The 21,040-nt window shown below is 40.3% G+C and overlaps 1 long non-coding RNA gene across 1 annotated transcript in view; it reads right to left on the minus strand.

Moving 5' to 3' along the window:
• Positions 1-21,040, minus strand: part of LOC102500677 (uncharacterized) — a 114,502-nt gene that overhangs the window by 4,375 nt on the left and 89,087 nt on the right. Inside the window, exon 2 of the long non-coding RNA XR_001370326.1 lies at positions 15,861-15,953. This is a non-coding gene — a long non-coding RNA (uncharacterized LOC102500677). The remainder of the gene's footprint in view (positions 1-15,860; positions 15,954-21,040) is intronic.

Raw genomic sequence — 21,040 nt, forward strand, 5'->3', positions numbered from 1 at the left:
GCACATGCACCCGGCGTGAGATTTAAGCCACCGGGTTCGAGACGCGAACCGCGGTCGACTACGTGGGAGTCCAGCGACATAGCCATTACGCTAACTGCTGGTTCCCAAGAAGTCTTTTTTTAAAAAGAATTATTTTATTTAACTTTATTATTTATTTTAATTTGACCAGAGAAAGATAGAGAGGGAGAAAGACAAAGGGAAAGTTAGAAAGCAAGCCACCAGGTCCAGGACTCAAATCATGGTGAGCCATGTAGAAGTCTTAAAACCTTAACCACCAAGTCACCTGCCAGCCCAGAGAAGTCTTTTGTTTTTTTAATTTTTTAAAGAATTATTTATTTATTTCCATTTGTTATTGTTTTTTGGTTTTTTTTTCTTTATTTGATGAAAGAGAGAGAGAAAGGGAAAGTGAGAAAGCAAGCCACCAGGTCCAGGACTTGAACCATGGTTGGCCATGAGAATCCAGTGCCCTTACCCACCACACCACCTGCTGGCCCCTCAGAGAAGTCTTTTCTAATCACCTTACCTAAGTAAGATTCTCCCTTTATTTCCTTTATTCCATCTAAATATTTTATTCATGTATTGATTTAACATCATTCATAACAATGTGTAACTATAGGCTCCATTTTTTATTTACTTCTTTAATGACTATTTTCCTTTCTAGAATGGGCAGAGACAATATCTTCTTTATTTACTTTTGTATCCCTAGTGCCAAGTAAAGTATCTGGCACACAGTAGGTACTTAATATATATTTGTTAGATTAATGGATGAAGCTTATCTGTTTTATCTTCCATTATTCTTATTTTTGGATTCACTGTGCCCTCACTGAATAATCACAATCTCCTTCATATATTACTATGTTCTTTTCCTTCTTTGTGCCCCCCAAGAACTTTAAATCTGTCTTTTCCTCATTTTCTACTGTGGAGAAGACAAATGGAAGAAGAAACATCAGTAATTCAGAAGTCCCTAGACCAATCTGTTCCATTAACACCATTCTATCACCGTGAAACAGGAAGTGTCTTCTGAACCTCAGTTTTATCATCCATACAATGAACACAAGATTCCTACTTCAATCTCACAGAGTAGAATGTGTGTGTAAAAGGACTTTATAAAATACAAAGTACCATACAAAAATCTTACTGAATTCCCTCGTGTTTATGAATTGCCACACAAATCCCTTGCTGTTAATGTGGCAAATAGCAAAATGTTTCTAAGCTAAGCTTACAGTTACCAACATGTTCCCAAGTGCACTTGGGGCAGGAAGCCAGAACAGAAGCTGTCTGAACCAAATGAAGCCTGTCACACGTGAGTCCTTTAATTGCTTACAGCTGGGTTCACTAAGCCTGTCTCACAGTGGGTTGTTTCAGGACACTGGCTGCTCCAGGGCCCACAGCAGAGTCTAGAATGGGTCCCAGGGTGGCATCATTATCCTGCACAGTATGTGATCCAGCAAGGGGCCTTACTTGACAGGATCTGTCAACGGTTCAGTAGAATGAGGGAAAGGACAGCAGAGATGGTAGCTGACCTTGCCTTTGCAATGAATCCAAGAAAGGCCCAGGTTTGAGTAAAGTGGAAAGGGTGGAAGATCTAAATGGCACTTGAATATTACATTACATTAGTTTCTCACTCATCTGAGAGATTAATTTCAGGACTCAAAAAAAGCACATGCATTGGTGTCATGACAGATCTTCATGACCTGAGGTTGGAATTCAGAGAGTTCTCTTTTTTTTTAGATAATTATTTTATTTATCTTTATTTATTTGTTTTAATTTGACCAGAGAGGGGCAGAGTGAGAGTGAGAGAGTGAGAAAGCAAGCCACCAGGTCCAGGACTCAAACTATGGCCAGCCATGTGAGAGTCCATCACCCTTAGCCAACATGCCACCTGCCAACCCCCAGAGGGTTCTCTTTAAGAATAACAGGACGACAGGCCAGTGGGTGGTGGGGTGATTAAGGCACTGGACTCTCACATGGTCAACCCCAGTTCAAGTCCCAGGCCTTCCAGCTTAAAAATCACACTGAGCACTTATGCATGCATGTCTAAAATCCAAAGAGGAGAATGGAAGAGAAGGGACTGTGGCATGGCCATTCCCCCAAGGGGATGATTTCTCACTTTCCCACTCACTGTCTCTCTCCAGCAAGCACATGCACTCTAAGGCAAAAACCTGAAAGAAAAAAAAAAGAATCACAGGATGGAAAATATGGTCTTTGGTGCCCAATAATTCTGAATTTGAATCTCTCCTCGCACTGTACTAATTCTGTGATTGTGGTAACTTTTTCAACCTCTCTAAACTCAGATTTCCCATCTACACAGTAAGGATAATAATAGCTGCATTACTAAATTACTTTCTTCAGTTCTTTCTCCCTTCTTGCATCCACATTCTGCCCGGCTTCATCATGCATAGAGTAAACTTTCCTGCTCTTTTCATTGGACATGTGATTAGTTTGGCTAATAATATATGGAAGTGCTATCAACATAGGATGAACATATGCTGGCTAAGTGATAACAGGAGGAGGATAGAAATAGGTGGGCCAGACCCATATCAGCCAGCCCACATTCTTGCAGGGAGAAACGTCATTCCAGCTAATCCACAGACATGGAAATGATAAAAAATCATCTTAAGACATTGGTTGTGACATGATTTATCATGTTTGTCTTGCTGTCTTTGTTACACAGCAAGAATTAAAAAATTCAACAGCTAATTAATTGAATAATGTAGAAGCCACCAATTTCCACAAACTTGACTGTATCATACAAATTATATTAGATACTGTGTGTAAGTTTTGAGCACAGAATCTGACACAGATAAGAAATCAAGTAAACGGAGGTTCTTTCTTCCCCTAACCTAACCGTGAAGTTTGTCTGGTAACAACTTCAGAAGTTTATCTGCTGCTGGCTTCTACATTATCCTAATGTTTCTAGCTTGTACTTCAGAGACTCCACCAATGATTTCAAGGAGAAGAATGTTTTCCTTCCCTATTTCATTTGCTTGGTGCCAATTAAATAAAATTTATGAAATTTACTCTGGTTGGTAATTATCTTGGAGAATTTATTCAGACTGTTTAAGAAGCTACTTTACCCTCCTCCCCACTCCCCACCACCAAAATTGCTGGCTGTGGGGCAGAATTATGACTGCCGTCTTGATTGCAAGGGAAAGAAGCTATTGCATTATTTATTTCTCTGTATTTATATTTATCAAGACAGGTAAAGGATCTCAGGCTATTGAAATCTCTTTTTAGAGAGAAAGCAAGTGTCAAGGATTTGGCTTCTCAGGATGCTATAGCTTCATTGTGACCAAGTTCAAAATGAAGTCAATTATATTGCTTAGCCCTGAGTGGTCCTTATAAGGCCGCATGCCTCATTAATTTATTCTTTCATTTATTCCTTGCAGAAGAGAGTCAACAAGCAAAATTTCAGGAGGTGGATTGTCTGGATTCAAAACTCTGCCAATTACCAGGAGTGTGATCTTGGGCAAGTTACTTAACCTCTATGAGACTTCTTGTCTATAAAATGAGAGTAATAATTGGCCAGGGCATGTAAAGATATAAAATGTTCAAGGCTTAATAAATACGTACTCTGTGTTTCCTTTGGACTTCCAGTGCACTCAGCTCTGCACTGGGGATCCATCATCCCCATGAGACATCATCCATGCATAGGAGAGGGTACAGACTTGTGACACACATGGAAAGTGAGCTGGGCTAAGGAAAGTCCTACAGGGGCTAAGAGATCCAGTCAGTCCAACTTGGGAGGCGAATGGTCAAGGAGAGCTTCCTGAGGAGAGTGACACTTAAGCTGAGTTTTGTAGGATAATCTGTTTTATTAGTCTTTTATATTTGTCTTGACTTCCACCCAGGGGATTTCACAAGTCCCTAGAGCCCCACATAGTTCCATATGTTCAGAGGGAACAAGAGAAGCTCAGAAGTGCCTAGAAAGAAATACAAGTCACATTTATTAAGTCCCTAGGATGAGGCATGTTTTCATATATGCTTCCCTACTGGATCCTCACAAGTCTACAAAGTAGCTTTCTCAGTTATATTCCATATATGAGAAAACTGAATCTCAAAGAGGGTCAAACTCAGACTTCTCAAATCTAGGCCCAGTTATCTCTTTGTTGTGCCTCCTGGATCATTTTGAAAGAAAAATAGAACCAGTTTTTGAGTTGCTAAAGAAGGAAGGACCAGATCTGACAATACATTTTCTCTTACTTATATTTCTACAATGCCAGTCATATGTAATCATCATATGAATCAAAATCTGGATTCAGAGTCAGAATTAAAACCTTAACATTCCCAAAAGTTATAGAAACTTCCTTTTATCAATGATTCTTGATTCTCTCCTCTTAAAAAGAAAAAAATCCATCAAGAGTCCCATACAGAATGCATCTTAGTATACAGCTGCTATTGGTTGGACTTTAACCCTCTTTGAAACTTTGAGAGGATGAAATATGAACTCTCCATTTCCTCTGCCTTTAAATTCATAACAGAAATATATTAAATATTATTGCAAAAATATGCAAGTATTAAAGCAGAGAAAAGGAAAATAGTGAAACTGGAGGGAAATTATACAGGGCATAAAAAAATGTAAGAGAAGAGGCTAAGAGAGGAGAGAGAAACAGACAAACAATCTGGGCCTGATTGATAAAGGAAAAAAGAGAGAGAGGAGGAAGAGAGAGAAGAATGAAAAATGCAAGAGGGAAAAGTGAGAGAGTTATAGAAAAGAGTGTATTATTCAGGATCCTCCAAAGAAACAGAATCACTAAGAAACAGAGAGGAAGAGAGAGGTAAAGATGGAGCTAGATATGAAGAAACTTAGAGGAACTGGATCACCCAGTTATGAAGACCCCCGATGTGTTTTCTGCAAGCTGTAAAACAAGGAAAGCCAGTGGTAGAATTCCAGTGGTGAGAATTCTCAGAATTGACAACTAGAAGCTCTGATACCCAAAAGCAAGAGACTATGGATGTCCCAGATCAAGAGAATGGAACAAACTCATCCTTTCTCAATCTTTTTGTTTTATTTGCACCCTCAATTGACTGGATGATACCCACCTGCATTGGTGAAGGTGGATCAACTTTATTCATTCTTCTGATTCAAATGCTGATCTCTTCCAAAAACACTTTCACAGACACAAGCAGAAACAATACTTTACCAACTATCTGGGTACCCCATATCCCAGTCAAGTAGTCATACAATGAACCATTGCAAGAATGCTTATAAAAAAAGAAGGAAATAAATGTATAAAATATTTTTTAAAAAAGAAAAGTCAATAAAGAAGGAAACAAAATTCTAGATGTTCTACAAGTTATGAAATAACACAAGTATGAGATTACACTTGGCTATGGCTTTCAAAACGCTGTTACCTGTTTCCTCCTTCTTTGTAATACATTGATCATCAGGTAATCATTAGTCTCAGTTATTTTACCTCTATGTTCCTTTGAATAACTTTGAGACAAGAAGACAGCCTATAAGGAGGAAAAGTATTCTTAAGACAAATGTAAACATGATCTGAGAACTGGATGAAATAAAATATAGTGCTAAGGTTTTCCTTGTTTACTAATTTGGAATGTTGTGATAAAACTCCTTTCACTTTATGTTCAAAATACTGCCTGAAAGACCAAGTCAGTGAACCTTCGGTTCCTTTTAAACTCTATCATATTGAAAACTACTTTGACAAAATCAGTTCTTAGGTAAAGAAGAGCTTGAAATGAAACAGAGCAGAAATCAATTGATTTTTTTGATATCCAGCAGTTTTTCCTAGTGAACAGAGATCACCAGCCATGCTGGTTAATAGAACTGTGCCCTCCTCAGAGTTTCTCTAGGCATTTTTTATCCTGGAGCTTAAGCTCTTGCAACTATCTGTGAAATGTAAGCAGAAGGAACTGCAGGAGACCAGAGAAGATAAATAAATCTAGTCTGACACCTCACACTATGGTCTATGTGGCCACTAGGCTCGACTGGCCAGAACCAGTTCTGATCCATCATATTTAAAGAAGGGCCAGGACATAAAAGCTTGAGAAATGTTTTCTTGTCTGTCATGCTCCTCCAATTCCTCATCCAAATCCTAAGTCAGCCAGTCAAGACTTACCTGTTCCCCTAGGAAGAAGGGTTTATGAGTGGCAGAGACTCAAAATTTACCTTATTGCCAGGAGACTCTCCCTGGCCACAGGAGAGGAAGACTTAAGAAGTGTGTGTATACAGGACCACCATCACCTAAGATGTAGTCAAAGTTGATAAAAAGTTCAGATTATGTCTACATTTTGTTATCCAGCCCTCCCTTCAGAAAAGTAAATAAATAAATCATTGAACAAGCAATAAGTAAAAAGTAAAAAGCCCAGCCCTGTAGTCTAGTGGTTGAGGGAGCCAGATCCCACATGGCCAACTGGGTTTCAGATCCAACCCTGGTGATTTGAAAAACATACTGGACATGAATGTGTGTATGTTCAAAATCCCAACAGGATGGAGAAACAGAGGAGGGATTGGGGCATGACCATGTGCCACTGTGGATATTTTTCCTCTCCCTCTCCCTTTCTCTCTGTATCTCTCTGTCTCTCTCTGGTGAATACACATTCTCTGGCAATAAACAAAATATGAAACAATAGAGACCAGCTGGTGGCATAGTGGTTAAAGCACTGGATTCCGTCATAGCCAACCATGATTTGAGTTCCAAACCTAGTGGCTTAAAAATCGTGCTGGGCATATATGCACGCATGTCCAAAACCTCAGGAGGAGAATGGAGGAGAGGGGATTGTGATGTGGCCATCCACACTGGGAGGTAATTTCTCACTTTACCTCTCTGGCTCTCTCTGACAAGTGCACATGCCTTGTGGCAAAAATAAGTTAAATATGCCAAAATACAAAAACTAAAAAGTCAAAAGTCCCCCTATGAAACATTACCTCCTCCCCTTCTTCTCCCAAGAAGTAACTATTAATGAAAGTCTGTTGTGTTGCCTTCTATACTGTTTTTTATGCATTCGCCTATATACATATGTAGAGCTTAGGGATAATTTTAATTGGATGAATGGGATTGGGCTCTATATACAATTCTGCTTTTGGTATTCAACAATATATCTTTTCATGTTTTCTCATATTTGCACATCAGCATATAGCGTTCCCCTTCATTATCCTTCATCTGCTACAATAGGTTGATGGATAATTAGACTGTTTCCAGTTTTTCACTATTATAAGCAATGTTTGCAAAGTGTACATGTGTCTGTGCTCAAGTGCTTGAGTATTTCTACAGAATGAACAGATGTTTAGAAAGGGAATTCGTAAGGCCATTTTACATGTACGGAAAATGACTCAGAGAGAAAAAAGAAACTGACTCAGAGAGGGAAACGGTTTCTCAAAGTTACATAAAATGCACAGCCATGGTGGTACAATGAGCAGGTGCCACTGTGCAGTGGTTGAAGCTGCATAGAAGACCTGGGTTTGGTGCCTGGCACAACCTAAACAGGACAGGCACAGTGGTACACATCTATGGTACCAGCAAACGGGGAGGTTGGAGCAGGACGACCGTGGCATGGCAAAATATTGTCAAAAATATCTATTTCTCTCTCTCTTTTCCTCTCTTCTTCCCTCCTATGCACTCTAAATGAATAAAGTAAGAAAGTAAGTTACATAAAGCATTAGTAGAAGAACTAGAATGAGAAGTCAAGGGCCCAAGTGCTAGGCCAGGCTACCTACAACACCATCCTCAATGGGACTTGAATGTGGACATGCCCAATCTGCTCCAAAAAGCTGTGGGGTTTCAGACCCTGTACTTCATGGGCAGGAACAAAAGTTCAGAGGCAAAGGAGACTGTGACAACCCTAGCACCGTGAGGCAAAGGGTAAAACAACCATAAGGTACTTAACAGAGGACGACAGAAGAACTACTGAGCTTAGGAATCACATCCTTCGACTCCAGTCCTGGCTCCCCTACCTTCTACCTTGTGTGATTTTTATTCAAGTAGGCCTCTGTTTCTGCTGTAAAATGGACTTAATAATTTCTACTGTACAGGTTTATTGTGAGGGCTGAATAAGGTGAAACACTCATGGTAATCGTCAACATTTTTTGAGCTTTATATGCCAGGGACTCTGAATTGTATCATTTAACCCGCATAACACTCCACGAGGCAGGTCCCGTATTTGTCCCTATTTTATAGATAAGAAAACTGAAGCCCAGAGAGGAAAACTTTGTCCAAAGTTACCAAATAAGAAGCCCAGAAACTGAATCAAGCTGACTCCAGAAATCAGACTCCCCCAGCCATAAAAAAGATACATTCTGGATCCCACATGGCCATCTACATACTTCAAGAGCCAGACCTGGCAGCTTGAAAATGATACCAGCTACATGTATGTGCATCCCCATGATCCAGAAGGGAGAATGGAGGAGAAGGACTGCAGTGTGGTCATTCCACCTGGCTGGGGGTGGGGGGGTGGGGGGGTTGTCTCACTTTATCCTTCTGTCTTTCTCCAGTGAGTGCATGCATGCTATGGCAATTAAAAAAGAAAGACAGAGAGAGAGCAAGGAAGAGAGAAAGGAAGAGAGAAGGAGAAAGAGACAGAAAGAAAGAGAAGGAAAAGAGAGAAAAAAATTAATGAAATTAAATGAAAAGGGAGAGAATAGGAACTCAAATCCTGCAGGTGCCCTGACATGGTGTGAAGTCCCCTAGAAAGGGCAGGGCATGACAGAGGGCGTGCAAGACTCCAGGATAAGGACCAAACCAAACAAGCACTGACTGAGAGTGTCGAACCCCGACAACTGCCAAAGTCCCGACACTGTCCCTGAGGTTCTACTGCCAGCTCCACTGCTGTGCACCTTTCACCATTGCTGTTCCACACCATAATTAGCCAGCTCCACTGGGAGCCGCCAGTACCTGGGGCCAGCAGGGCCCTAATGGAAGCACACTGGCCATAATTGCCTCCATCCATCACCCCAGCCTACGGAAGGGGACAGAGTCGTTTTGAGATTTAAACAAGCTGTTTCTTTGCAGAAACTAGGACCAATGACAGAGCTTGCCTTGCTAGGAGTTTGAGGGGACTGCAGCCCAAAAGGTTTTTTGTCACAGAAGAAAAGGAGAGAGTAGGAGGGTATAGAATATAGAGAGGAGAATCAGAGAAAGAAAGAGATAAAGATGGGGAGAAAAAGAAGAGATGCAGAGATGGTGAGCTTGGCAGGAGACAGGGAGGGGACGTGCCAGGGAAGTCTTTCTCACACTGAACTCTCTGGACCCCTTTGGGCAGTCTCAAATTTTTCAAGTATGGAGCCAGGCAGTTGCACAATGGTGATGCAAGTAGACACACAGACTGGGTTCAATTCTCCCATCAGGACAGTGTCCCAGAATATGGTTCTGCATAAGCTCACAAGTATCTGGGATTCTGTCACAAAGCAATCCACACAGTGCCCATATGATAATGACAAAAATTATTAGTAGTATATAATTATTTGCAACTGTTCATTCTCCCTCTGAATTCTAAGGGGAAATGATTCTTGTTGTGAAGATTCTGAGTAACAGGCCAGAAAGAGAAAAGAATAATAGAAGACTGGCTAAAACAACATCCATAAAACAGAAGGAAGGTCAGAAAGAAAAACAGAAAAGCCATGTGAGCTGGATATTAAGGGAAGTTTAAAAAGATATAGGTGAAATATATGAATAAAGAAAGTCTAGTGGGAGCAGCTCCCATCTGCGTAGAGGGGGACAATAAACGCCATGATCTGAAAAGAGAAATTTTCATGTTTTCTCTGCAGTGAGATGTCCTCCATCTTGAGCATTGCCTTAAGAGACTATGTATAGACGTGAAATATTCATAATTAATTTTTGGTTCATAGATTGTTCCTGGGAATATAATACCATGAGTGACTGTTCCATTTAGAACCCTGGGATATATCCGGATTATACATTTACTTTAGGGGTCTGCAAGATTCTGTAGCAGAGTCTGCAACGCTTTTCTCCGTTCTCATGATTTAATGCATAGTTAAAATGTTCTAGTTCCATGGGACCAGCAGATGGCGTAAAGGTTACATCGCCATGTATTCAACTGCAGTTTGAGTCACGCCCCTGGTGGCTTAAAACTCATGCAGGGTGCATGTACATGCGTGCCCAAGATTGCAAGAGAAGAATGGAGGAGAAGGGATTGTAGCATGGCCAACCCCTTGGGGGGTGATTTCTTGCTCTCTGTCTCTGTGGAGAGCTCATGCTCCCTATAGCAAAAATCTCTCAAAACAAAAAGTTCTACTCCCCCAAAATTTCCTGGACCTCACTATGAGGTTCTATTCTATGATCTCTTAGCAATTTATCCATGCCTCGGACACAGTAAGTAGTTCCATTACCTACTGATCAAGTTGACTGATAACCTGTTTGATTTTCAACTCAATTATAAAATCTTTGAGGGTATTGTCTTTTATTTTATATCTGTTCTGTATTCAGTATATGTAATGATTTCTGTCTTGTTTATTACTCTCTCTCTCTCTTCCTCTGGTACTTTATTTTTTATTTAAGAATTACTTTATTTAGCTTTATTTATTTACTTATTTTAATTTGAATAGGGAGGGGCAGAGAGAGAGAGAGAAAGGGAAAGTGAGAAAGCAAGCCACCAGGTCCAGGACTCAAACCATGGTCGGCCATATGGGAGTCCAGCGCCCTTAACCACCACACCACCTGCCACCGCCCCCCGCCCCCCCGTGGCACTTTCAAGAGTATCTGATTTTTGGCAGATGTTTGGTCAATGTTTGTTGAGTAAATTAATGAAATAATCAATTATATCAATCAAATTTGAGTTGATAAAAAAAATCACAGTCTCCAAGTAAAGTAGGTCATAGCAGGCCTCACTGCAACTTGAGTATTCCCACTCACGTTCATCTTTGCAATCAAAGTTGTCCTGTGCTTATAAGTGGGACCTCTATGAGATCCAGCCAGTCTTAACTAAGACAGGCAAAGACTAGGAAATGCAGTCAGAGCTGAAGCACACCTCATCCACTTCCTGGATTGCTATGAAAGTACCAGTTATAAATATTTCATACCCATTATGCCAAATGCAAATCTAGCATCTGTATTCTGGTTTGGAAAATATACTCTCCTAGATGTATGCAAGAGGCAAACACATGGGAACCAGCAGTTAACGTAATGGCTATGTTGCTGGACTCCCACGTAGTCGACCGCGGTTCGTGTCCCGGACCCGGTGGCTTAAAACTCACGCCGGGTGCATGTGTGTGCGTGCCCAAGATCCGGAGAGGAGAATGGAGGAGAAGGGATTGCGGCGTGACCATCCCCCCTGGGGGGTGATTTCTCGCTTTCTGTCTCTATGTCTCTCTCTGTCTGTCTGGCAAGCACACGTGCCCTATAGCAAAAACCTCTCCAAAAAAAAAAAAAAAAAAAAAAAAGGAGGCAAACACAGGCCTCGGAGTCATACATACCCACACCTCTGGTTATCAGCCCAGCGAGTTTTTTTTTTTTTTCTTTTGTTTTTTTTTTTTTTTGGAGTGGTTTTGGCTATAGGGTGCATGTGTTCAACAGGACAACAGAGACAGAAAGTATGAAATCACCCCCAGCCAGGGGGGATGGCCATGCCGCCAACCCTTCTCCTCTATTCTCATCTCAGGATCTTGGACAAGTATGCACACACACCCAGAGTGAGTTTAAGCCATTGGGTCTGGGTCTCAAACTGTGGTCGACTACATGGGAGTCCAGTGACATAGCCATTACACCAAGTGCTGGTCCTCCAGCTCAGTGGTTTTGCTAAAGTATTGTAACATTTCTAAACCTTAATCTCCTCATCAGTAAAATGAGCATGACAATATCTACCTTAGAGAAAGTTTGTGAGGATTGATAGAGGTGATCTGTATAAATTCCTAACCCAAATCCTATATATAAAACATGTTCTTTTCCTTCTTGGCTGATAGAACATGTTCAATCAGTAGTAAGCAAAAGAAACCACATGCATCCTGGTGTTTTCTGAATGGTACAAAGAGGAAAGAATTATAGATCTTCTACAACCTTGAAGTTCATCTAAGGACAAAACAGAGTCATGCGCTAACTGACTAGCCAAAATTAAATCTCCTCAGTAGTTCCTGTTCATTCAGAGACATAATACCAACAAAGGCAGGAAGTACGAGACTGATTCCTTTATATTGTATAAATGACTATCTTTTTTTAACATACATACATACATTTATTTGTTTGTTTGTTGTGATTTTCAGGCCACTCATTCAGTATTCAAACTGCAGTGGATCATGTGGGGATCCAGCACCGAAACCACCACACCCCCTGCTGCCCCCACCAGACTGTTCCTTAAGACAAGGATGAAATGATAGTTTTATCCATTGATCTTAATTGGACAATTTTTAATTGTGACTCAATTTGTGACAGAAGAAAAACAAACTGGTTTGGGTTTTATTTGTTTTTGTTTTTTCTTTTTCTGAAACAGGGAGGCCTCCAATTATCCATTTCCCTGCCTCTGCCTCCCAAGTACCTGGCAATACAGGTGCACCCCACTATGCCTAGCTATTTCTGCTATTTTTTATTTTTTTAATGGACTGATGGAAAAAGTTTGCCTAACTAAATAGGGACAAAGGTGAAATTCCTTTTATATGAATAGAGAAAGGACTAATGACTAATTTTTGGTCATTTCCTTCCAATTGAGATGTGGCTGATCATGCTGGACAACATCCAGTTTTAGAGTGCCCACCTCCCCAGGTGTTGCCTAATTACATCATCCAAGTGGTATGGCAACAATCTCATGAGAAATATCTACATGTACTTAGGTGATCTTATGCCTGAGTGAAGAGTATAATTGTTACTCTAAAATATATTTGGTGTGTTAAAATTATATAGTATGTCAAAATACAACATTCTCAGAATAATATTTAAATTTGCATGGGTGTTTTACTCTCTTTCATAATATTTAAATAGTTTGACTATGAGATTAAGCCACTTCAACAGGCAAGTTTATATACAATATTTATAGCCCTTCATATAGACCCTCATTGAAAAGACCTGAATTCTCTTTTAAAATCCTCATTTATATTAGAAGAGAGAAGAGAGGCTCTATGTCAGCCATGTAGATTTAATTCTAAAATTCTCTTGAATTAAATTATTGGGATATTTCTGAGGAAAATGATCCATGGCCAGAATGACCTGGAAAAAAAAACCCAAATGAAACCAGAAATGACTTGGGTGATTACTTTCATTATTTAAATCATTTTTCTAAATCTGATCTGATTAACTGGACTTGGGAGTTTTTGAAGGAGGCATCTCAGAAAAATCAAAACAGAATAATATTTAATATTTTGTCCACTGGAGTCACAGGTCTACATGATGGAAAAGGTCAATGGCTTAGTTAGAGAAACAAAGAAATTTATATCCAAGGAAACCTCTTGCTCAACATTTCTATTGAGCCTTACAACTTACAAAAAAAAAAAAAATACTTGCAAGAACATTTTATCTTTTGATCCTAACAATCACTGTGTGAAACACAGATCATAATCTCCATGTTTACAGATGAGAACGCAGAGATTCAGAGAAGAAAATATCTTGTTCAAGGTCACATAATAAATGAGTGACAAACTGGGGCTAGCCCCCAGATCTTGTAACTCCACAACCGGAGCTCTTTTTGGTACACCATAACTTAATCTAGATGTCTCTAAGAACTGGGCTGAGAAGCCATGGGCTCAAAGAGTTGACCTCCAATGGTGTATCAGCATGCAATCCTGACTTTTGTCTCATCTCGATGTGGCCTCAACACTGAACTCGATTCATGCCCATGTCTAGGCCCTAAACCAGATGAATTATATCAGTTCTCTAAGTATTCCGCCTGGAAAAAGAATTTTGAGGGGAAAAGGAGGTGAGTTTGTTTTTGGTTACAACTTACATTGTTTGCTTGTTTGTTTTTTTAGAGATTTTTGTTATAGGGCATGTGCACTCACCAGAGAAAGACAGAGAGACAGAAAGTGAGAAATCACCGCCCGCCTCCCACCACCACCACCCCTGGAGAGATGGCCGTGCCATAATCTCTTCTCCTCCATTCTCCTTTCAGGATTTTTGCTATCCACACACACATGCCTGACATGAATTTCAAGCTTCAGGGTCCAGGCCTAGTACCACAGTTTGCCACATGGCAGTCCAATGAGTTAACCTTTACGCCATCCACTGATCTGGAAAAAATGTATTTTTAAGTTTTTCAAATGATTTTGATGTCCCACCAAATTTGGACATCATTGTCCTAGATTGATTCTTGGACAAATAGATCCCAGGTCTGTCTTCAGTCACAATAATTACAGACAGTTTAGAGAGACATGGCTGGCTTCCAAATGAAGTCTTTTCTAGGTCTAGTATCACCTTGCAGCCTCCTGGTACAGTGAACTCATGTTGACCCTGTAGTGGCAGATGATGCCTTAGACATTCTCTATGACAGTAAATACTAATTCAGTTCTCTCTTGAGCTATATGTTTGTACAGTATTTGAACCTGAATTTTGGTGGATGGTAAATAAAAGACTACCCTGGAAAACAGGGCTAAGGCTCAAGTTCAAAGGGACTTGGCATGAAGAACTAATTCAAGATTAAATTTATAAAGATGGAAAGCAAATGGGTGAAGTGAGATTCTGCAGAGTGATGGAATAAAATACAACTGTTAGCTATAATCCTTAGGATTCTGTATGTTAAAATAGTCTTAATTGGGGCCAGCAGGTGTGGTGGTTGAGGCACTGTACTACCAGATGGCTGACCACAATTTAAACCTAGAAGCCAGCAGCTTGAAAATCACACCATACATACATGCCCAAAATCTGGAGAGGAGAATAGAGGAGAAAGTATTGCAGCATGGCCATCTCCCCTGGGGAGTGATTTCTCTCTCTGCCTCTCTCCAGTGAGGTCACATACCCTATAACAAAAACCTAAAAAAAATTCTTTTTTCTTAATTAAAGAAAATAGGTTGCATATTCTGTTTTGGTTAAACACACAAACGTACTACCTATCTTTGTGTAGATATGTTTGTATACATTTCCTCACAAGGAGAACTTCAAGAAGGAATCTTTGTCAGACTAGAAACACTGGCTATCTTGGAGGCCGGGGGGTTGGGGGGGAGCAGAAGCATGGAGAATGACAGGGATATAATTAGTTTTTCCTTGATAGAGCCCATAGATGTTCTTTAGTTTGAAAAACATAAATGGAATAAATCAACAGATAGATTCACAAGCAATCAAAAAATAACAATTAAAAACAGTAATTTATAGTTTACATTTTATGGTGACATAAATATTAGGAAGAAGTCATTGATTTGTTCTATAAACCTACAATGGAGTTATTATTCTGTACATATTTTAATTTCCTGTTTCTTCTTATGTAAGTGTTCAAAATCATAAATTATGTCCCTAGAACTGTCCCGATGAGTCCATTAAACACCCCTTTCCTCCACAGAAGAGAGGTGACAGGGCCAGTCCGGGGTCCAGCAGTGATACAGCACTCTGCAATGCTGAGCCTCATGGGATGGTCCCAGTTTGCATTCCAAGGTCTCACTGTATATGCCAGGTATGGGTGTGTGCCCATGGTCTGGGCTGGGGCGGATCATGGTTAAGACCTTGCCGGGGGCACTTGTCACTTTCTCTCTTATGAAAGAAAGAAAGAAAGAAATGCTTAAAAAGAAAACTGACAAATATAACTATTTAAAATAGACAGCTGAGCTGGAAAGAAAGAAAAGAGAGTCTTCAGATGTCAGAACTGAAAGAAACATCAAACCAGGTTGTAAGCAAAAGTAATGGTACTGAGCTGCCCAGAAAGAGGCAGGGCTCAGAGGAGGAACTACAGCACAGGTCCAGACACTGGAGGATTAGATTGTTTTAGTTTTGTTTTCCATTGTGATAGAGCATACACTCCACAGTGCCTGGTCATACCTTGATCCTCTTCCTCCAGGTCTCCAGCTCGCCAAGATCTTGGGCACACACACACATGCACCCACCATGCTTCAATCTTCCAGGTGGGGGATTCTGCAAATTTGAAAAAGAAAAGGATATAACTTGACAGTCAATAGATTTTTAAATTCAAGAAATTTGGTAATGCCAAATATTGTTGAGGATGTGGCAAATGTGAACCCTTTACACTGATAATGGGCATGTAAACTGGTACCATCCTTTTGAAGAATAGTGAGTACATTGAAGATACATGTGCCTTGCAATGGAGCAATTTTACATAAAGATGTTCAGCCTGCAGCTGCTCTGGTAGCCGTGCCTAAGGAGACACATTCAGTGTTTATTGTTTCCATTTAAATAACAGAGAAAAAGTGAAAGTAGCCTAGCTATTTCTCAGTAGAAGAAGAGAGAAAACTGTGTTTTAGTTACACAACACATGCAGGCCCAGCTCACTTAATGACCCTGCACTGAAGAACTGGTAGTAAATTTACCCAGTTGTTAAATAGGTGGGTCATTAAGCAAGGAGTGGCTGAAGTTAAAGGGCTAGATTATAGGAATCAAAATGGATATGTCTGGAAAACACAATTGATCTGTACAGTAAGATACCAAATATGCAAATTTTTAAAACACAAATAACAGTAGTTTAGAATGTGAAGAGATTCATAAATATGAATGGAAGAACTCCAGGGAGAAAATAGTACAGAGTAACTTCAAAGTTCTGGCTACCTCTGAGAAAGAATGGTGTGGGAAGAGATGAAAGGGGCAGGACCAGTAGGTGGTGTGGTAGTTTAGGTGCTGGATTTTCACACAGTCAACCATGGTTTGAATCCTGCAGTTCAAGTCTTGGTGGCTTGCTTTCTCATTTTCCCTTTTTTTTCTCTCTCTCTCTGGTGAGCATACATGCCCTACAGCAAAACTTAAAAAATAATAACAATAAATTAATGTTTTTTAAAAAGACATGAGAAGGACAACTGCTTTATGCTTCTCTTTTTAGAAAAAGCTCTGAGCAGATATGTACAAGTTTTGGAGCAAAATGTATAAGACTCTTACACATAGATGTCTGATATATATGTACACATAAACACACATGTATATGTATGTAACATGCATGTGTGGGGCTGTATAGACAACTATACACACATATGTGCTTAAACTTTTTCTTAAAAGTTAAAAATGATGTAGTTGAACCTCAGGAAAGCATCAAAGAAAGGAGAGAGAGGGGAGGGTGCAGAAATTGGCGAGTCCTTAAAGATGATCAGAAAAGGGTTCTCTGGTAGCCAGGTTCTAATAAAAGGTCACAAGACAAGCAAGAAGAGAAGTTAAGTAGGTAATAATAGGGCCTGCCATCGTTTCTATTAAAGAAGAGCAAGGGCTAGGAAAGGATGAGAGTGTGTTCAGTAGCTTTAGAAGAAAAGCCGAAGGGAGGCTGCCTGTGGAGAGATGCACTCAGATTATTTGTAAACCTCTTAGATCTATGATTTGGGCTAAACTCAGTTGTTATTTTGGTCTCTTTTTTTTTTTTCTCCTTTTCTTTTTTTATTTTTAAATTTATTTTATACATTTAATCACCATACATCAACACAGCTGGTAAAATGAATTTTCCCAGCATGAACACACTGCACACCAGTCCAGTGAAAGATATCATACACACTATGTTATTTTGGTCTTTATGCCCACCAAATACGCTGACCACGGCCTAAAAGCAGTCAAATCCAACACTTAAGAATCATCCAGTCGCACAATATGAAACTCCCTGGAATATTATTATTCCATACAAGAGATTAACAGGCTCAGAGCCACTAAGTGACTTGCTTGAGATGACACAGGAGGGACTCCGGGCCTCCTCGCCCATTCCAAAGTCCATGCATTCTTTCGCCTATGGGACCCTTTTCCTCTCTGGGTTCAAATAAGGGTTTGGCAAGTTTCTTTCTTCCTACAACACACCCCAAGCAGTTTAAATGTGACTGTAGATATCTTTTTGTTTTGTAGCATTCCCTTGGTGGCCAGAATAAAGCACGATTTAGAAGGAAAGTATAAGACATCATTAATGCTGAAGAACTGAGTCTACAAGCTCAGGTCTCAGTGCTAGCAGATCCAGGAGCGAAGTAATGATGGAGATGCTAGGGCTTGATGGCAACTGGTTTCAGCTGATCTCAGGAAGTGCAACACTCTGGCAGGGACAGATGTCATCTTGATCACTAGGTGAAGCCTGCCTGCTTCCCAACAGGCAAGAAGTCTTAAGCGCTGAACTCTCTCTATGGAAAAAGTGATTTTTAGAGTCAATGATGGGTTTTATGGGCCTGGAGAGCAGTCAGTGCTCAGGTGCTGGAGGAAGCCAAGACTCAGAGCATCCCCTCTGGTTTGGTTGGTAGCAGCTGTTCTGTTTGGATAATTAGAGATGCCGTGTAGCCATCCTATGCCTCGCCTTGATAATTGATCTTGTCTAAGGTGATAGGTCCCATTTTCCATCTGAACTTCAGTGACTCTAATTGTACCATTACAAAGTAAATGGGGGCTTAAATTAGAAAACCTAAGTAAATAAATAAACAAACAAACAAAAGCCCACATAACTTCAACAACATCTTGCATCTTGAATTTTGTAGACCAGCTCTAAAACTCAACTGAAATGTAAATCATTCTCTTTTTTTTTTCCACTTTGTCTTGGAGTTTGGTGCCCAGGCATTGCAGAAAGTCAAGAATGTTGGATCAGGAGAGAAGAGCTTCATATCTAGTCATATCTCTAATCTGAGCAAGAAATTACATGAGCCTGGACCTCAGTTGCTCCATTTTACAGACTTGGTCATTTATTTCCCTTTCTTCTCTCATTTTCTTTAAGTTGGTGATTTTTAAGGTCCCTTTAATTTTTGTTTTTACTTTTGTGTGCATCTCCTATGTGTTGAGGGGATCACAGAGTTGGTTATGATATGACAGCCAGTGATGTACAACAAAGGAAGTTCTAAATTGTGTGGTAGGGAGCATGAGAGTGAAAAAGAAGGGAAGATCTATGAGGGCTGGAAGAATAGAGTGGGCTGGATCTGGTGAGCAGGAGGGTGAGGGAAGTGGCATTAGCAACACTCTGAGCAATGGTTCCTGCACTATTAGTTGGACTCTATCAATTCTTTTTTTCCTTTTTTTTTTTTATGCATTTGATCACTATAAATCGGTTAGCTTATAAAGAGAATTTTCCCAACATTAAATACACCTCAGACCAGTCCAGTTGAAAATAATATACATGTTATCTTCAACAAGTAATAAACCATTTCTGTGGACTCCATCAATTCTAAGTCACTAAAACCCAACTCAAACAAGCTCAGGAAGATAAAGGAAAGAAAAGAAGAAAGAGTGGGTTTTCTAGAAGGGTGCTGCAGAGACACAGACAATAGCAGAAACTGGTGGCTTGGCCAGCAGGACTCCCACCTCTGCTCTCTTTGTTGTGCATAGAAAGAGCTTTTTTTATACAGTGGGTACAACAACTGATGCAAGGTCCTGTACCCCAGTCCTAAAACCCATGATCCAAGGAAAAAGAACTTGCCCTTCAACTTGGGAAAATCTGGAGAACATTCTGATTGTATCTGAGTCTAGGTTATATACTCACTGCCGTGGGTATCAGGGTGTAAGAGTTACCCATCAGAACCAGGTGGAGTAAGGCAGGAGCTATTCTCAAAGCAAGCAAAGGATGCACCCTCGGGAAAAAGGGGGGGTCACATTCTGGACAGACACACAACTGTACATAATGTTGTGCTTCACATCCATGAACCCCACTTTACAGATAAGAAATCTGAGGCCCACATGGGCTAAGTAACCTGGCCATGGTCACATGTTTGAAAATGGCAAAGCCAGATCCTAACCTAGGTCCACCTGGTCAAATGTACTGGCCAGAGCTGTTGCTACAAGGGGACTTCAAACAGTATGGGGGAAAATGAAATTAAAGTATGAGTTTACTTTGGTGCAAAAAAAAAAAATTAAGTGAATATATAGTTTTTTGATGATATGTATTTTCCATGAACTTTCTGAAGACTCCTCATATCTCTTTTTTGATATAAAAAGCTATGCATGCACATATTTTTCAAAATGTAAACAACATTTTTAAAAATAAGAACAAAATTAAACTCACCGCCACAAGGAAACAATTACCGTTGAACTCTTGGTGTGTTTTCTCCTAGGCTCTTTTTCTGTAGCAAGGTAGATATTCAGCATGTGCCATTCTATTCCCCTTCCCTGTCCTGCCTTTATCACCTCCTCACTGATTTTCTTCACTTTACCACCACCTGTACAAGAATTATCATTGTAGATTCTGCCTATAAGGAACCCAACTTGGCAACAACTCAGTTAATTGCTTTTATTTTTTTTATTCATTCATTCGTTTGTTTCATGAGAAAGACAAGCTTCAGAGCCAGCAGGTGGCATAGTGGTTAAGGCGCTGGACTCATGTGGTGGACCACAATTCAAACCAGTGGTTCAGTGGTTTGAAACTCACACCAAGTGCATGTGCATGCATGCCCAAAATCCAAAGATGGAAGATGGAAATGGAAGAAAAGGGGTTGCATCGTGGCCAACACCTCTGGGAGCTGACTTCTCACTTCTCTCTCCATCTCTCTATGTATCTCTGGAGAGCATACACACCCTACAGCAAAAATGTCTCCAAAAGAAAAATTAATCAAAATATTTAAAAAAGAAAGAGAGAGAGAGAAAATAGAAGAGAGAAAGGAGAAAGAGAAAGAAAGAAAGAAAGAAAGAAAGAGAGAGAGAGAGAGAGAGAGAGAGAAAGGAAGGAAGGAAGGAAGGAAGGAAGGAAGGAAGGAAGGAAGGAAGGAAGGAAGGAAGGAAGGAAGGAAAACTTTTACAACAGGGTCACATGGCATAATCTCCACACAACCTTTACCAGCCAGCCAGGATCTCAGGCACAGGCGCACACAGACCCAGTACATATAGGTGGTCTGGGGAATCAGACCCCAGTCTTCCATATGGCCTCGGGCATTGTAGAGCCATTGTGTTCCTGGGGCTGCCCTGACAGCTGGGCCCAACCAGTAAATTTTAATTTTCCTGAGGCACAGACTCTAATCAATTGCTCATTGAAAACAGAATGAACCATTTAACTGGTGGACAAGCCCAGCTAACCGCCAGCATTCATATCTCACCATGTTTGGTGTTTTCTCTTCCTTTTC

This window comes from Tupaia chinensis, unplaced genomic scaffold (assembly GCF_000334495.1).
Source record: "Tupaia chinensis unplaced genomic scaffold, TupChi_1.0 Scaffold000216_1, whole genome shotgun sequence".
Classification (NCBI taxonomy): Eukaryota; Metazoa; Chordata; class Mammalia; order Scandentia; family Tupaiidae; genus Tupaia; species Tupaia belangeri.